Here is a 16,146-nt window from a genome sequence, read left to right on the forward strand (position 1 = left end):
TCACCAATACAAGTCAGGGGGCTGTTCTGTGCTGCCTTACGGAGGACCTCCACCTTTTCTTGAAAATAGTAAAATTGGACAATGAACGGCCTGGGCCGCTGGCCTCTCACAGGGACCGGCTGCAGACTGTGATGCGCCCGGTCCAGCATTGGTGCGACATCCAGGCCCAAAACCTCTTGGAGTAGCTTAGCCACAGAAGCTACAGGCCGCATCCCGGTCTCAAATTTCTCATTCAATCTGAGTATACCGACGTTACACCTGCACTGTCTCCCCTCTAGGTCCTCGGTGAGGGCTGTCACAATGTCTTTCAAGTGGTTAACTTGCCCCTCTAAGTCCACAACTCTGTCGGAGTATGTGTTTGGAGTATCCTCCAAGCTAGTTAGCCAGCCTTAGCGGTCTTTGAGGCTAGCAGCCAACAGATCAATCTTGGCACAAAACTCCACCCGGACACCATCAATCTGGGATGTGAAATCACTACGAAGCGAGTCCATCACATCGTTGAGGGCTTGGCACTTGTTTTCAACTTTGGTTTCCAGCGTAGTTATCCTATCGACAACCGTCTTCTCTGAGTTAGTTATAGCTGCCATTAGCGCAGCTGTGTCTGGAGATGAAGCATTGCTATCGGAAGCTTTAGCTGCTTGGGTCTTTAGGCATGCTTTAGTGCAAGATAGCTCAGGAATTAAATGTCAAAATAGCGTATCCCCACGGAGGGACTCCACCACACGTCTTTACATGTCAATGCTCAAGCCACCTTTATTTATCCCTTTTGGTGGATGTTACGAACCAGTCTAGGGGCAAGGCCGCAACATAAGATTAAAAGAAAGTAAGGAACATAGACCGTGTTCCAAAACAAACACTTGACAAAACAAGTCAGATCACTCAATGGTGGATTTATTTAACAAAAAGAGGCCTGATTTCCTGGTAAAAAGGTAATTAAATCAAAGTAAAACAAAGAAAGTACTGAATATGTACAATGGTACAAATAATCTCCACAACCAATACGAGAACGCCACCAGTTCTCACACAAAAACTCTCACCGAATCACACAGAAATGCTGCTCAGGGGGACATCACCAGTTCTGACAAAAACTCTGACACGAAAACACACAAACGCAACACAGCTGCTGTCAGGCCGAGTCCCCCCTTCCTCCACACTTCCTGCACCTTTTGGCTCCTGGCAGGTGAAGAGCTGACCAATAGGGGCTTGACTCCACTTGACGTCTGGAAGTGGGCGGGGCGAGCAGAGCTGCTATGAAAAAAAACAGGACTCACACAGAGAGGTACGAACCAAAACAAAAACACAGGAGGACATAAACAGAACTAAAACATACGGCCAAGGCCGTAACACCCCCCTCCCTAAATATCAGGCTATAATGCCTGATACGTCAGAAGGTCACCCGTGAGAGAGCATCAGCCAACACATTTTCTGAGCCCTTTTTGTGCCGAATTTCCAGGTTGAAATCCTGGAGTAACAGGGACCACCTCATCAGTCTCTGGTTGGCATTTCTCATCTGGGTCAGAAACACAAGAGGGTTGTGGTCCGTATAGACCACCACTGGCAGAGGGCTGGAGCCTACATAAACTTCAAAATGTTGGAGAGCAAGCAACAATGACAGGGCTTCTTTCTCAATGGTTCACCTAACACAGGAATCGGATGCAGAGGAGCTGGTGGAATGACCTGATTTGGTTTTCCACAGACCTGACAAACGTGGCAAGAGCGACAAAATTTGGTCACATCACCTTTCAAACCTGGCCAAAAGAAATAACGCAGGATCCGATGATAGGTTTTCTTAATATCTAAATGGCCTGCAAGGTTGTCGTGGGCTACCTGAAGAACTTCTGAACGGAATTTTTTAGGAACAACCACCTGTTGCACTGAATCCCAATGCAATTTAACAGAAGGGGGAGAGCACCAATTACGCATTAGCACACCATTGTCAATGCTATACACAGAGGGATTGAGAGTGCTTGTGTTGGCCGCAGATGAGAAACACTCAGCCAGAGACGGGTCAGCCTGTTGCTCTTTGATAAACTCGATCCTGTTGACAGAGAAAGATGTGTTAGCGTCAGCTGGTAACAGTTCATCGTATACAGACATTTGGCATCTTTCTGCCGAGGTTTCTTCCTTGCCCGGACTTTCCAGAACACTCTGAGAACCCAGAAATGAGTCAGACAAGTCCAGCACATCACCAAATTTATGCGACTGTGTGCGTGTTACAGCACAAGCGGGGAACAAAGCAGTCGGGTTGACAGCAGCTGGAACACAAACACGCGAATCGGCAACAGGGGTTTCAATTACTTCAGGGCGTGGAAAAACTTTTCCTCCTGCCAGATCATTGCCGAGGATCATGGCAACCCCTCGTATGGGCAACTTAGTGCGCAACCCAATTCGCACTAACCCAGACACAAGCGGCGACGTCAAAAACACGGAGTCGAGAGGTGCTCTCAAAACGCTCATTTTCACTCCCCACAAAAGAACATCCGAACCGCAAAACGAATCAGACGAAAACGGCAACAATGTTTGCAACATTAGAGACTGTGTTGCTCCGGTATCGCGCAAAATTGTAATTGGCACCTGATCCTCCTCCTTCCCCGTAAGAGAGACAAAACCTTTAAAAGTAAAAGGTCGGTAACTCTCGTCAACATCGCTCTCTGCTTGGTCAGTGTTGACTGGAGACTGAGTGGAAGTAAGTTGCACAGAACCCACACGTTTAGGCTTTTTAGCGCTCTGAAAGTGCTCTTTACGCTGGAGAGCAGGACAATTGGCAATCAAATGGCCTGTCTCATGGCAGTAAAAACATTCCCGGTTAGAAATGGAGCGCGGTGGACTTTTTGGTGCCGTGTTAACAAGCTTGCCGGTACCAATAGCTTGACTGTGCTCACGCCTTACTGGTGCAAAAGCAACACGATGCGTTAAAGCAAACTCATCCGCGCACACCGCAGCTTTTGATAATGAGTCCACTTTTTGTTCATTTAAATGAACAACGATTTTCTCTGGAAGACACGTCTTGAACTCTTCCAGCAGAACTAATTCACGGAGCTGAGCAAAGTCTTGCACTTTGCTGGCGGCACACCACTTGTCAAAAAGAGGAGATTTCTCTCGTGCAAACTCTACGTACGTTTGGTTCACTAACTTGTCACGTGAACGAAATTTTTGCCGGTAGGCCTCAGGGACGAGCTCATATGCTCTTAACACTGTGGCTTTAACCACATCATAATCCAAACTTTCGGTAATTGATAAAGTTGCACAGACCTCTTGAGCTTTTCCCACCAATTTACACTGAAGCAAAAGACTCCAAACATCTTTGGGCCACTTCAAAGTTGCAGCAATGCACTCAAAAGCATTGAAATAGGAATCAACCTCACTCTCTCTAAATTGAGGTACTAAAGCAATGTGCCTGCTCACATCAAACTGGTCAGGAGTTGAGGGGACAGACGTACTCACGGTGGTGGATGTTTTGCGGTTGGATGGATCGAGCTCCATGGCCCTTATGCGGAGATGCATAAGCTCAACCTCGCGGGTTTTTGTCTCAAGCTCCACCTCTCTCAGGCGGAGGGCCAGCTTCAGATCCTCCGTGTCCACCCCAGCCTGGATCAGAGTGATCAGATCCGTGCCTCCCAGACTGAATGAACGAGCCTCCGCTCCGACATTAAACTGGCCGCTGACAGTGTCTGCGGCAGTGGCAGCCTCCGCTCCCACTTCCTGCTGAAACACGTCAGATGCACTGACCGCCTCACGCTCAGGCTTCACAATGCCTTCCTCCAACAACTTACCCGACAAACACAGTTTAATTTCTGCCTTACGAGCATTCAAAGGCACATCAAGCTTAAAAAAATTAGCAATTAACAATGAATCTGCTTTTGTGCACTTTTCCAGCTTCACTAGTGTGGGAGCCTGTACAAAATCGTCAAAATCGAAAACCATCCTGTTAATTAAACAAAATCTTACCACGGTCGGAAAAAGAAACGGACGAGCCCCCAATTTATGTTACGAACCAGTCTAGGGGCAAGGCCGCAACATAAAAGATTAAAAGAAAGTAAGGAACATAAACCGTGTTCCAAAACAAACACTTGACAAAACAAGTCAGATCACTCAGTGGTGGATTTATTTAACAAAAAGAGGCCTGATTTCCAGGTAAAAAGGTAATTAAATCAAAGTAAAACAAAGAAAGTACTGAATATGTACAATGGTACAAATAATCTCCACAACCAATACGAGAACGCCACCAGTTCTCACACAAAAACTCTCACCGAATCACACAGAAATGCTGCTCAAGTGGACATCACCAGTTCTGACAAAAACTCTGACACGAAAACACACAAACGCAACACAGCTGCTGTCAGGCCGAGTCCCCCCTTCCTCCACACTTCCTGCATCTTTTGGCTCCTGGCAGGTGAAGAGCTGACCAATAGGGGCTTGACTCCACTTGACGTCTGGAAGTGGGCGGGGCGAGCAGAGCTGCTATGAAAAAAACAGGACTCACACAGAGAGGTACGAACCAAAACAAAAACACAGGAGGACATAAACAGAACTAAAACATACGGCCAAGGCCGTAACAGTGGAAATGTCTTTTTCAAGTTGGGTAGGCAGCCACACAGAGGGGAATCTCAGGCTCTTTGTCTTCATCCCCCCTTTCTTCCTCTTTGTGCCACCAAGTTGACAGGATTTAAATTTTTTTGGTGTTCTGCTGAAATCTGGGGGAGAGGTGTAGTCAGACGTTGTTGCACTGCTTTTCATCCTCATTTACTTCTGGTGATCTTACCTCCATGCTTTTTGATTTATAGTCTCCTTTTCTTGGAGAAAGATGGCATCCACTGCTCTTTAACTTTATATTTCCTCTTTCTGCCACACAAGAAATTCTCCTTTGGTGGTGCGATGAATTCTAAAAAACCAAACTTTGTTTGAGTAAATCAATGCTGGTTAAACAGTGTCACTATCTATTTAACTATCTGTTAACTAAAGCCCATCGAACTGATCAAGTCATTTAATTTTTCAAAGATGTTCCTAAGAGCTTGTCTTACCGACGTGTTTTCTTGTGGGATGGTTAAATCTGGTCTTTTTCCTGGGGTTAAAGGTACAGTCATAGGTGGTGCGCTGGAGCTTGTCCTCATTTATTCCCAGTGATCTTTCAAAAGAAGAAAAAAAATAGTTTGGTTCATTACATGTCAGTCTGTTTGTTTAAAATACTATAATTTATCAGAGGGATAAAGTTCAGACAAATACCTGCTGTCACACTCTGAACGGTCCAAATGTCTTTTCTTAGACGATCTCTTTGGTCCTCTGAAAAAGACTTGTACTGAGGGCTGCTCCTGGCTGCTCAGCTCAGAGGGAGGATGTTCACCGGTCACATTTTGGTGTTGCTTTTAGCTCGTTGTGCTGGAGGACGGCTGCTCCACATTTTCCCCTCCACCAAAGCTCCAAAAGCCGCAGGCCTCCATGTTTTTGATAGAAGATGCCAGACTGGAAGATAACCAATGAATAAGCTCGACAACTTCATGTATCTTTTGCACGATGATGTTGAATACTTGTACACACACTTACTATCTGTTGAAGCCTCGTACATTGAGATGGCTCATTGTAATGAATGGATGGGAAAGGAGCTCTGCAGGTGTGATCCTTTCCCAACCATTCGGGCGGAGCATTTTATCCACCAAATCAATGAAACACATCCGGTCATACTCCACAGCTGGGTCATCCTCTGTTTGGGTTCCAGCAGGGGCCTTGAAGGGACAGAAAAATAAAGTCAAGGCAATTTAGTGAAAGAATTAAACTTGTTTAGAAACAAAGACGTTTTACAAGAAATTTTACAAACCTTCAAAAGATCAGCCAGTCTGGTGTGCAGGCCCTGAGTAGCTCCACCTGGTGCCTGAAGGGAGGAATGACAGCTCTAGAAGACAGTAGAAATAAGAAAGTACGCAACTTTCTCGAATCAAACAGAGTTAAAAGAGAGACAGCAAATAGTACCTTTAATGTCCAACCCTGGGGCTGCTGCCTTGACCGTCTTTCCTCAAAGAAATTCTGAGTATTTAAGCCGACCTTTAACACGTCGTCTCGCGGCCATCCAACAGTGGATATGATGCGTCGCATCTGTGGAGTCAACACAGTGTTGGAGCATACTTTCAAAAAGACACATGAATATTGCTTGAAGCATTGTGTACTTTTTATAGATGTACTAATTTCAATAGAATCAATCAATCAACATGTATTCATAAAGAGTAAAGACATATCAACAATAGAGTAAAATCAAATTAAACCAAATAAAACAAAATGTCTCCATATTACTGTGGATTAAAAGCCAGTATGAATAAATGGGTTTGAGTCTGGATTTGAAGAGGCCAAAGTCGGTAATGGTGAGTATGTCAGGGGGCAGTTTGTTCCAGTGTGTAAGGAAATCTTAAACATGAAAACCTAAAAGTTTGCATGAAAATTCCAATGTTCGTAATGGCTGATTCTTATTGCAGTGTTAAGGTTTACTGATGACAATGGTTGGTTCCAATTCTTTTGTGTCACCTGACCACACTGTTAGTGAGACTGATTGGCTGAGAGTGGAGAAGGGGGCGGGCCAGGTCAGACTGCATGCACTGCTTGTGTCTGTGTACGTTTGGAGGAGAGAGAACAAGGAGCCCGGTTCTGTTTGATAATAAAGCCGCTTTGCAAACAAGAAACTCGTCTTGCGGGACGCTACAATATTAATGCACAGTGACTTGGACAAGTAACTTTAATCTGATTACTGGTTTGGAAATAGTAACGCGTTAGATTACTCGTTACGGAAAAAAGTGGTCATATGAGAGTAACGCGTTACCGGCATCACTGGTCTTTTCTGTCAAAAGACGACAAGTGCCATTAACCCCGATCACAAGACTTTGCCCTTCTTAAGCCGCCTCTCTCAAGACTACACATCAGCACGGCAAAGAAAATGTATGGAGGTATTATTGGCGAAAAAGGTTTGAGCACTTGTAAAGTGGAACCTCCATATAGTCTGAGTGAGTGTCTCACATTGGGAACGCCTACAGCGTGAACTAATTAGAAGCTCCTATTACATTCTGAAAGCCATTATTGCCTGGAATCAAGTGTGTCAGTGTCCAGGGGGCGGAGTCTCTCCATCAACAAGAGGGCTTGACACTGGCGCTGTCAGTCATTCAAAAACCGAGCAAGGAGGGTAGTCTGGTGAGATTCTCACTGATGCTACTCAGAGGACCGGGGTTACACAAGTAAGGAAATCCTGACTCCCAGATTGCTGGGCAGATGTTACCCTCTGGTCAGCTGGCTTAAAACCAGCCGTACTGGGACTCAGCCACACTAAGCACCCAATGGACTAATGTAGGAGCTGTAGCATCAAGCCTGTGGTGAAGTTGTGTGAAGTTGTTGAGTCCAGCTTGCAGCAGGACATAGGGGGAGAGACTCCGCCCCCTTTACACTGATGCACTTGATTCCAGTCAAGAATGGCTGGCAGAATGCAATAGGAGCTTCTGATGAGGTCCTTCCCAATGTGAGACATGAAAGAGAGCTACACTTTCTACAGTAATTAAACACTGATAATCTTTTGTTTTTTAGAAAATGATGATGCGTTACCATTCCTGAGTCGAGCAAGTTCACTGAATGTTGTACTTTTTCCATTCAGCTCACAGTATTGATGTAAATCATTAAATAATAAACTTACCAAAGGATCAGGTCAGGTGGTGCAGTGGTAAAGCCTTGTGAATAGTCTCAGTGAGCATTCAGGATCTCTCAGTAAATCTTTCAGGATCTCGGGAGCCTCACAGCCTCTCAGGTGAACTCATGAGCAGTCAAACTGAACGATCAAAGAATTTCTCACAAAACAAAAGTGATATGTCACAAGTGATAGAAGGGTAGTGACTCACATACAAAGAGTTTTTTTTCTGTTTATATTTATTTATTTATGAATATGTACAAAACAAATATAACAGTGATTATATATCAGTGGCGGCTGGTGATAAGCTCTTCATTATTTTACAATTTCAGCCAATGTTGACTTCATTTAAGTAAGTGTGTTTATAAACCACATTACAACAATCTTGTCTTTTTTAGACTGAGAGGCCCCCAGTGATAAAACATTATAGTTCTTTTAAACAGCTGGTGAATAGAGAGCACTTATTAAGACTGTTTTATTAACATACTTTTAAACAAAAACAAACAGAAGCTTCATTAGTCCCTTTTAGAAAATCAATGTGTTTTGTTGCTGATTTACTTGGAATGACAGTTAGTCTGAGTTTAGGGAAAACAAAAGCTATATCTGGTATATTTTCAAATAACACATCAATACATCTTTCATATCATTTTAGAATGTTTTGATAGAAACCTCAAAAAAAGAAGTGAAAAATAAATGGCTTTTTTTAAGCTCTTAAATTTTCAGTCATTAATAAATATGATCATATCTAAACTCTTATAAACATTAACAAACCTGGACACATTTGGAAAATCCTCAACACATTTCTGTTTGTGTGCATTTAAAAATAACTAAACTGGAGAAAGTTGAACCTGACCTGCAGCTTTTCAGACAAACTTCTTCTTTAAAACCGGTAAATTACAAGAGATGTGACAGTTAATAATCAGAGACTCGCCGCTTGTTGTCTTCATCTCAACGTCTCTAGAATCACGTGAGAACAAACCAGAAGTGACTTTAAGCCAATCACTGAGCCAGGAGCGATTTAAAAGTCACCCCAAGTCTCACATGAAATGACGCTGATAGGTTTAATGTCATGTCACTCACTCTGGTGTTAATCAGTGATTGGTCAGATTGCTGATAAACCCCGCCTTCTTAGGGCGACTTTGTTTTTAATTAGGAGAAATAATTTTTAACAATCATGAGGTTAACAGTTGTATAAAAGATACAAACAATAAAAATAAGAATAGAAAAAAGAGAGAAAGAATAAGTGTGAAGGTAGACAATAATAACAAAGATGAGAGAAGAAAGGAAAAAGACATACAATCGAGAAAGAAAGATTTCTGTCCTTGGGGAATGTCCCAGGAGCTCGGGGTTGTCCTTGAGTTTTCCATCTTCTGCCAGGTTGAGGAGTTTCACAGCTCGTGTTTCTTCATGTGTTTCAATGATGAAAAGAATGAAAACAGTTCTTTGCGAAACACAAAAAAATGTGGTTTACATTTTAGAATTCTATTTTTGTGTACAACAAACTTTGCTAAAATCAAAATGGTTCTGATGGACATGTCATGCAAAGAATTCTTAATTATTAAACCATATAAAATATTTTCACATTTGAAATCAGGAGCTGGTACACGTTTAGATAACAGTGATGTAAATCATCCCAAAATGCATTAGAGTACATACAATCATAAAGTATACGGTCTGCAGTTTCAATGTCTATTACAAAAGGAGCAGTTATTGTTCTCAAATCCAAAACGTTTATTTAGGAAATCAGCAGAGGGATATATTCCATTAAGAACCTTTTTATGAGTTTTTAACAGTAATTTTCCCCTGAAGTTGTAACTATTTTCTCTCTCACTGAACATTTTCTGAATGTCGCCCGGCAGCAAGTTGTGCTTTGCTTTAAATAGTATTTGGATAGTTTTGAATTGGATCAGGTTCCCAGTAAACGTTGCCGTCCATTATTACTCTGAGGAATTAGTTTTGATTCCCCCTTGGCCTGGTCCTGCTTATCAGGCTGGAGTTTTTCCCACCTCAGCTCTCTACGACTCGGGTTCACACCTGGTAGACGCTGGGCGGCTCCAGGTGTCACTGGGCACACGCTGTCTGCTCAGGTCATGACTGGAAAAACTCAATTCTTCAGATTTATTCATTCGTTATTGATCGGTGATATTTGTCAGACCAAAACTCAAATCATGTGTGTTCAGGACTGAAGACACAAATGTACAGATATAGAGAATGGAGCATTGAACAACTGGGCCCAGATCAGATCATTGTCAGATCATGCACTCCCAGACAGTGCTGTCCAACACAGCAGGATGAGGCTGATGTCTCAAACAATGTCCCTGAAGAGACACCAGGACCAAGCCATCAAGAACAGTCCAAGAAAGGACGTGGGGTGTGATGGAGGTTCTCTCCACTAACACCTAGTGGAGCCCAGCTTGAGCATGAGGAGGAAACGGTGCTGGACAGAGAGGACTGGACCCACTGGATCATTACTCAATTGTGACTTTATTGTTTGCTATTGAAATGTAAAACGAACGTCCTCATATGTGGACATCATTTTTCTCAGAAACTACAACATGTAAAAAGATAATTCTTTGTTTTTACACTCATCGGGTTCTAATCAACTCAAAAAGCAAAATAAATCTAAATGAGAAAATAAAAATGGAAGCGTTTGGGTTTGGAGGTTAAATGTATTTATTTTGCTATTTATTATTATGACTTGTCATTTTATTTATGAACACAACACACTGTCCACGGTGTTGCTGGGAGTGGGACATTTCCCAGAATCCCACACAGCAGACAACATTGCTGAGATGACGAGGGCTCTGATGGAGGAGTGGGGAATCCAAAAGAAGGTCAGATGTCTTGTCACTGATGCAGGAGCTACATGATCTCATGTTCTAGGATATTGAAGATGCGCCACACAAAGTGCATCGCTCATGTTTTCAACCTAATTGTAAAAAAAGCTCTGGATCACACACCTGGGCTGGGGGGGATCAGGAGCAAGGCGAGAAAGATTGTTGGCTACTTCCAGTCCAGCACAGTCCCAAAAGAGAAGCTCTGCCAAATGCAGAGTCACATGGCAAGACCACAACTAAAGCTCCTGCAGGAGGTGGACAGCAGGTGGAGCAGCACCTCCACCATGATGCAGCGCTTGTACGATGAGAGAGAGAGCCAGTTGGTGCTGCTCTGGTGTCAATGAGAACGGCTCTCACGCCACTTTCTGCTGAGGAGTACCGCTCTGTGAAAGAGTCTCTGGGGGGGCTCTCTCCTTTTCATACAGCCACCATGGAACCTTCAGAGGAGCAGAGAGTGTCCTGGTCCAAAGTCAGTCCTCTAGTCTGCATGCAAAGCCCTCCAGCTGTGTGTCCACCTGACCAGGATGCTGAGTGAGTCTTTGTCTCCCATTGAGACCATGAGTGTCATGACGATGGACACCCTGCTTGATCCCACATTTAAGGCTGTTTGGTTCTGCAGCCAAACAAACGCTGAGGCAGCAGTGAACCGCCTCACCTCTGAGTGTGCCTGATTGTGAGAGGTGGGACATTCAATGTCCTTCACTTGTTGTGTCCATCCTGGTTATTTAACATGAAGTGAATAATTCCTTTGTCTGTGGCAGTGAGCATGAAGCATGGTTCTTCCACACGTCTGCTGATTGGTAGTGAGGATCGTCACTCTGAACAAGTCTGCAATATTAAAACATCTCATCCTTCGTAAACCTTAATCAGCACTCTTAATAAACTGACTTGTCTTCTCTAAGTACATATAGAGTACATACAAGCTTTAAACTGGGTCATGTTTGAGTTTCTAAGATATTGTTTTGATGACCTTGTTCACCTCCATCTTCAGATCAGAGGTGCAGCAACACACTGCAAACCACACCCGTTCATTTCAGTACAGATTTTCCCCCAGGCCTTGAGGACAGAACATCTTCCTGATGCTCTGAAAAAAGTATTTGCACTACAGGAGACTTAGTAAGTGACGACTCTCTGCAGCTTTGCCTCTTAAAAAAAGGTTGGACCCAGGTGAGTTCTCTAGTACTGCAAGACCCTGAGCCCAGAAAACTGAGAAGCAGGTTCTGTAATGATCTGTAGCCTCCAGCAGAGGGCGCTGGTCATCTTACATTGCTCTGGGAGGCTGATGGTGATGTGTGGCTGAGCTCATCTGCCTGTTAGTCCACCAACAATGTGAAGGAATCTCAGTCTCAGGGGCCAGAAAATCTCCTTGTAGGGAAATGTTTCTGGTGAAATTATGTAAATGTATGTATATATATATAAAAGGATGGCTGAGATGTTGATTGACTTCTTCATGTAAACAATCATTTTCCACTCTGAACACACGATCTTAGGTCTATATTATTTTTGAATTGTATATTTTCTTTTAAGTAGTTTATAAGCTTAAAAACTGTGGGCAGCCATGTTTTAATAAGTGATTACTTAGAAAATGAACGAAGAACCAGTTAATCCATGTAGTTTTAAATATAAATGTAACAGACTTATAATCTTGTTAGTTTATGATTTGCTTTGTGTTCAGTGAAGTGTATCAGTGTGCAGCAGTCAGTTTCTGTTCAGTCTGACTGAGGGAGGTTTTTGTACGACGGTTTTTCACTGTGTGAACACCCACTGACTGTTGATGTAATGAAAACTCTGACAGTAATAAACTGCAGCATCTTCAGCTTGAACTCCACTGATGGTCAGAGTGAAGTCAGAGTTTGATCCACTGCCTGTAAAACGATCTGGAGTCCCTGATTCTCGAGTGTTGGCCCGGTAAATGAGCCTTTTAGGAGGTCGTCCATCTCTCTGTTGGTACCAGGCTAAATGGTGATAAGTACTATAATAAACATTCTGACTGGTCCTACATGTGATGGTGACGGAGGCTCCCAGAGCAGAGCTGACTGCTCCAGACTGAGTCACTGTGACCTGGCCTCTGGACTCTGAGGAAACACAGACAGAAACATCAAGCAGCCTCATGGTTTTGTGGGCTTCATTTCAGAGGGACGGATGTTGACAGAGGAGAGGAGTTTGATTCTCTGGACTTTACCTGTGAAGCAGCAGCAGAGGAGAGTCCAGATGAGGACGCAGATCACACTCATGTTTCTGATGAGGAGGATTTCTCTGTCTTCTGTTGTCATGAAGGACGGCTGTCAGTCATCCAGTCTTCAACTGTCAGGACTATAAACTCTCCCAGAGCACTGGAGCATGGTGCTGCTGATGCAAAGTGGCTCTATGGAAATGTTCTGACTGACTCCAACAGGGACCTGGATCACTTTCATCTCTCACTTTCACTCTGGATTCAAACTTTAATGACAATATTAAGGAATTAAACTGAATAATTAAAGATACGTCTGTAGTTTTTATATTTTTTTACATTTTCTATTTTTGCTGTTAAATCTCTTCAGGAATAAATTCCAATAGACATAATAGAAAAAATAGAAAATGATGTTTAAAACAATCTCTATAAATATATGTATTTGAAGTAGACATTGCAGATGAAAGAACTGTTCTCTTGTGTTCCGTTAGGATCAGGTGGTAAAAGTTGTTTTGGTGAGTTTGTTGGTTTCAGAATCAGAGAGTGGCGTCTCTCTACAGTCAGAGGTTTTTGTACAGCGGCTCAATGAGTTTGTATCACTGTGGTACACGTTCGGTGGAGGAACCAGACTGGATGTTGGAAGTAAGTTTATTCTCCTTTTAATACTTTCAACTAAATAATTCAAATTCATACATTAAACCTCGTTTTGAATGATTTGAGATTAGAAAGATGTTTTTTTTCTTAATAATTATTGTAGTGATCAAGTTTTAATCTCCATTGATTTCATGTAGTTTAGCTCAGCTCTGTTTCACTTTAATTTGATCACAGAGAAAAGTTATTAGTTTTACATTTACACCGGATTAAAATCTCATTAGGATTAAATGACAAAACCAAAGATATTGTCAGTCTTTAAATGTGCTCAGTTAGAGCCTGATGGCTGTGGAACACACTGTTTTAACTCTACCAGTCTCATGTTGAAGCTGTTTTTACACTGACCTGTGTATTTAGGGACATTTCTGGTGCACTGGTCTGTCTTTGGGCTGAGTTTTAGTTGACATGTCCACTGTTTGAAATGTGTTTGTGTTGGAATGTGTGCAGGTTTTATTCTTCTTGTTTTATTGAGTGTCTCTTCATCACAGCTGGATTTATTCTTGGTTCTATAGAATGTTTCCCAATTCTGTTTCTGCTGATACTTTACAATTAATATTATTTTACAGTAAAATAAAAATACTGATGATAAATGTTATAAAATTATGAAAACCTCTTGATATAATTTTCACAGTTTTTTTTTCAAATTTAGCTCCTAATAATTGAAAATATTAATTTAGATTTGAAGTTCATGTTAAAGTTTCCAGTCATAAGTTGTAAAGTGTAAACTTTCTGATAACGTTGATGCAAATGAAGAGTAAACGTTGAGACATCAGCTTGTGTTCCTTCCTGTGTAGTTTGAGGTATTTCAGGTCAAAGTGTTGGATGATTCTCTCTGTGCTGATGTGCATGAGAGGCTTCTTAAAGGGAAGTGAAACAATGTGTGAGTGAGTGACTGCTGGAGCAGAAAAAGCCTCTGACAGCAACTTCTTCCAGGACCAAATCAGCTGTCTCCCACTAAAGCTGTCCAGGTGTGTGCTGGTTGATTGACAGCTGGGTGCTCCCTGTCCTCTAATTTGATTGGTGTCTCCTAGGTGATACCCGCCCCACCCTGACGGTGCTGCCCCCCTCCAGAGAGGAGCTGCAGCAGGGGAAGGCCACGCTCATGTGCCTGGCCAACGAGGGCTTCCCCTCAGACTGGAGTCTGAGCTGGAAGGTGGAGGACAGCAGCAGCAGCAGCAGCAGCAGCAGCTGGGAGGAGAGCAGGAGCCCCGGGGTGCTGCAGAAGGACGGCCTCTACAGCTGGAGCAGCACCCTGAGGCTCCCTGCAGACCAGTGGAGGAAGGTGGGCTCTGTGACCTGTGAGGCCACCCGGGGCTCCCAGACTCCCCTCAGAGAGACACTGAGGAGAGACCAGTGTTCCCAGTCCTGACCGGACTCACTGGGACTCTCACACTGCTTTTACTCTCACACTGATCTCACCTCTGTCATTCACCCTCTTTCACTTTCTTCTATCATCAAAGCAAACTGACTTCATCAATATTCATCTTCTTTCATCATCATTTTCTTCAAGCTTTGACAAAATAAAGACAGTTTTCACCTCAATCTTTGGTCTTTCATGACTTTTTTACAACAATAAAATAATCATGGCAAAGATGGATGAATGTAAAAATATTATATGAGAGTGTTTATATCCTCACATCCTTATTTATATCTTTCAATAAAAGCTGGAAGTTGAAACGTGTTTGCATGTCCTATAAATGGTAGGATTAGATTGTAACAGTGGCAGCCTTGCATTTCAGACCTCGGCCTTCACTAGTGCTGGTCTGAGTCAATCCACCCCTCAATCACTTTTTTATGGCTACAAAAACCAGGTCATCATGCAGAGATGCAGTATAAAAAGCCTTTGCATCACAGATTGATACTCGTGCCACCAGAATAAAAACCTTTATGGATGAAAAGAATCAAAGTTTAAGTCTCCTTCTGTTTCAGCTTCATAAAAAAAGCCGCTGTTATTCCCAGAATTCCTGGGGGCCGTGGACGGTGACAAACGTCAGTTTTTCGTGGTTTGAAAATAATATAATGGCGAATAACATAATCCTGAATCCTGCCATGGAACCTGTAGTGAGCACAAGTAAATTGTACCGGACCTCTGTGTGCTTGGAGCCCCAATGACCTCTAGGAAAAGTCCCACTTGAAAAGTGTTTTGACAATAAATCTGCTACCACATCTCTTTATCTTCTCCTTTAGCCATTGTCGGTGTACAAAACCACTATTAAACAAACACAACTATAATATTGTTAATGCAGCTCCCTCCAGATGCAGTCGGCTGGCGCTGGAGAGTGAACTCTCTGACGAGCCAATCAGAGGGCTTGAATACGCTGACGTCACCCGAGGCCTGCTGGCGGGTCCTGAGTCACCAATATCTATTAGTGTCATAAAAGCCATCGGCACTGGGTTACTTCACCTGATGAAGAGTCACCTACAATATCAAGAAGTTCTGAGGATCAAACCTGCTGTTTATTAAAGGTTTAGACATTTTGATTCATAACTGAAGTAATAAACATAAAAGAAACTGTTTTTATGAGAAAAGGAGAATAAGTCCCAGAGGAAAATCTTTTGGGATTTTATCTTAACAGACATTGATTGGCAGAGAGCTTGGTTATTGCCATACAGATTTTGTATTGTCAATAAAATTAAGCAAGTACATATCAATATTTTGCACAACATATATTTAACAAATATAAACTTATCCAAATTTTTAGAAAGTGAAAAAAAACTCATTAATCCCAAATCATTAATCATTAATTGTTTTACTGTTCCTATTCAACTACCTTATGGACTGAGAATTATACACTATGTAAAACTAAAATCATGCTCAAATTGATTGTAAAAGTGTA

The 16,146-nt window shown here is 42.6% G+C and overlaps 1 gene segment (V, D, J or C); it reads left to right on the top strand.

The window, feature by feature from the left end:
* The first annotated feature begins 10,918 nt into the window (after window positions 1-10,918).
* On the top strand, window positions 10,919-14,850 carry LOC308117896 (Ig kappa-b4 chain C region-like). The segment is given in 3 exons: window positions 10,919-10,957; window positions 13,219-13,300; window positions 14,341-14,850.
* The last annotated feature ends 1,296 nt before the right edge of the window (window positions 14,851-16,146 follow it).

The sequence above is a fragment of the Lipophrys pholis genome (genome assembly GCF_963383615.2).
Source record: "Lipophrys pholis genome assembly, chromosome: 12".
Lineage (NCBI taxonomy): Eukaryota > Metazoa > Chordata > Actinopteri > Blenniiformes > Blenniidae > Lipophrys > Lipophrys pholis.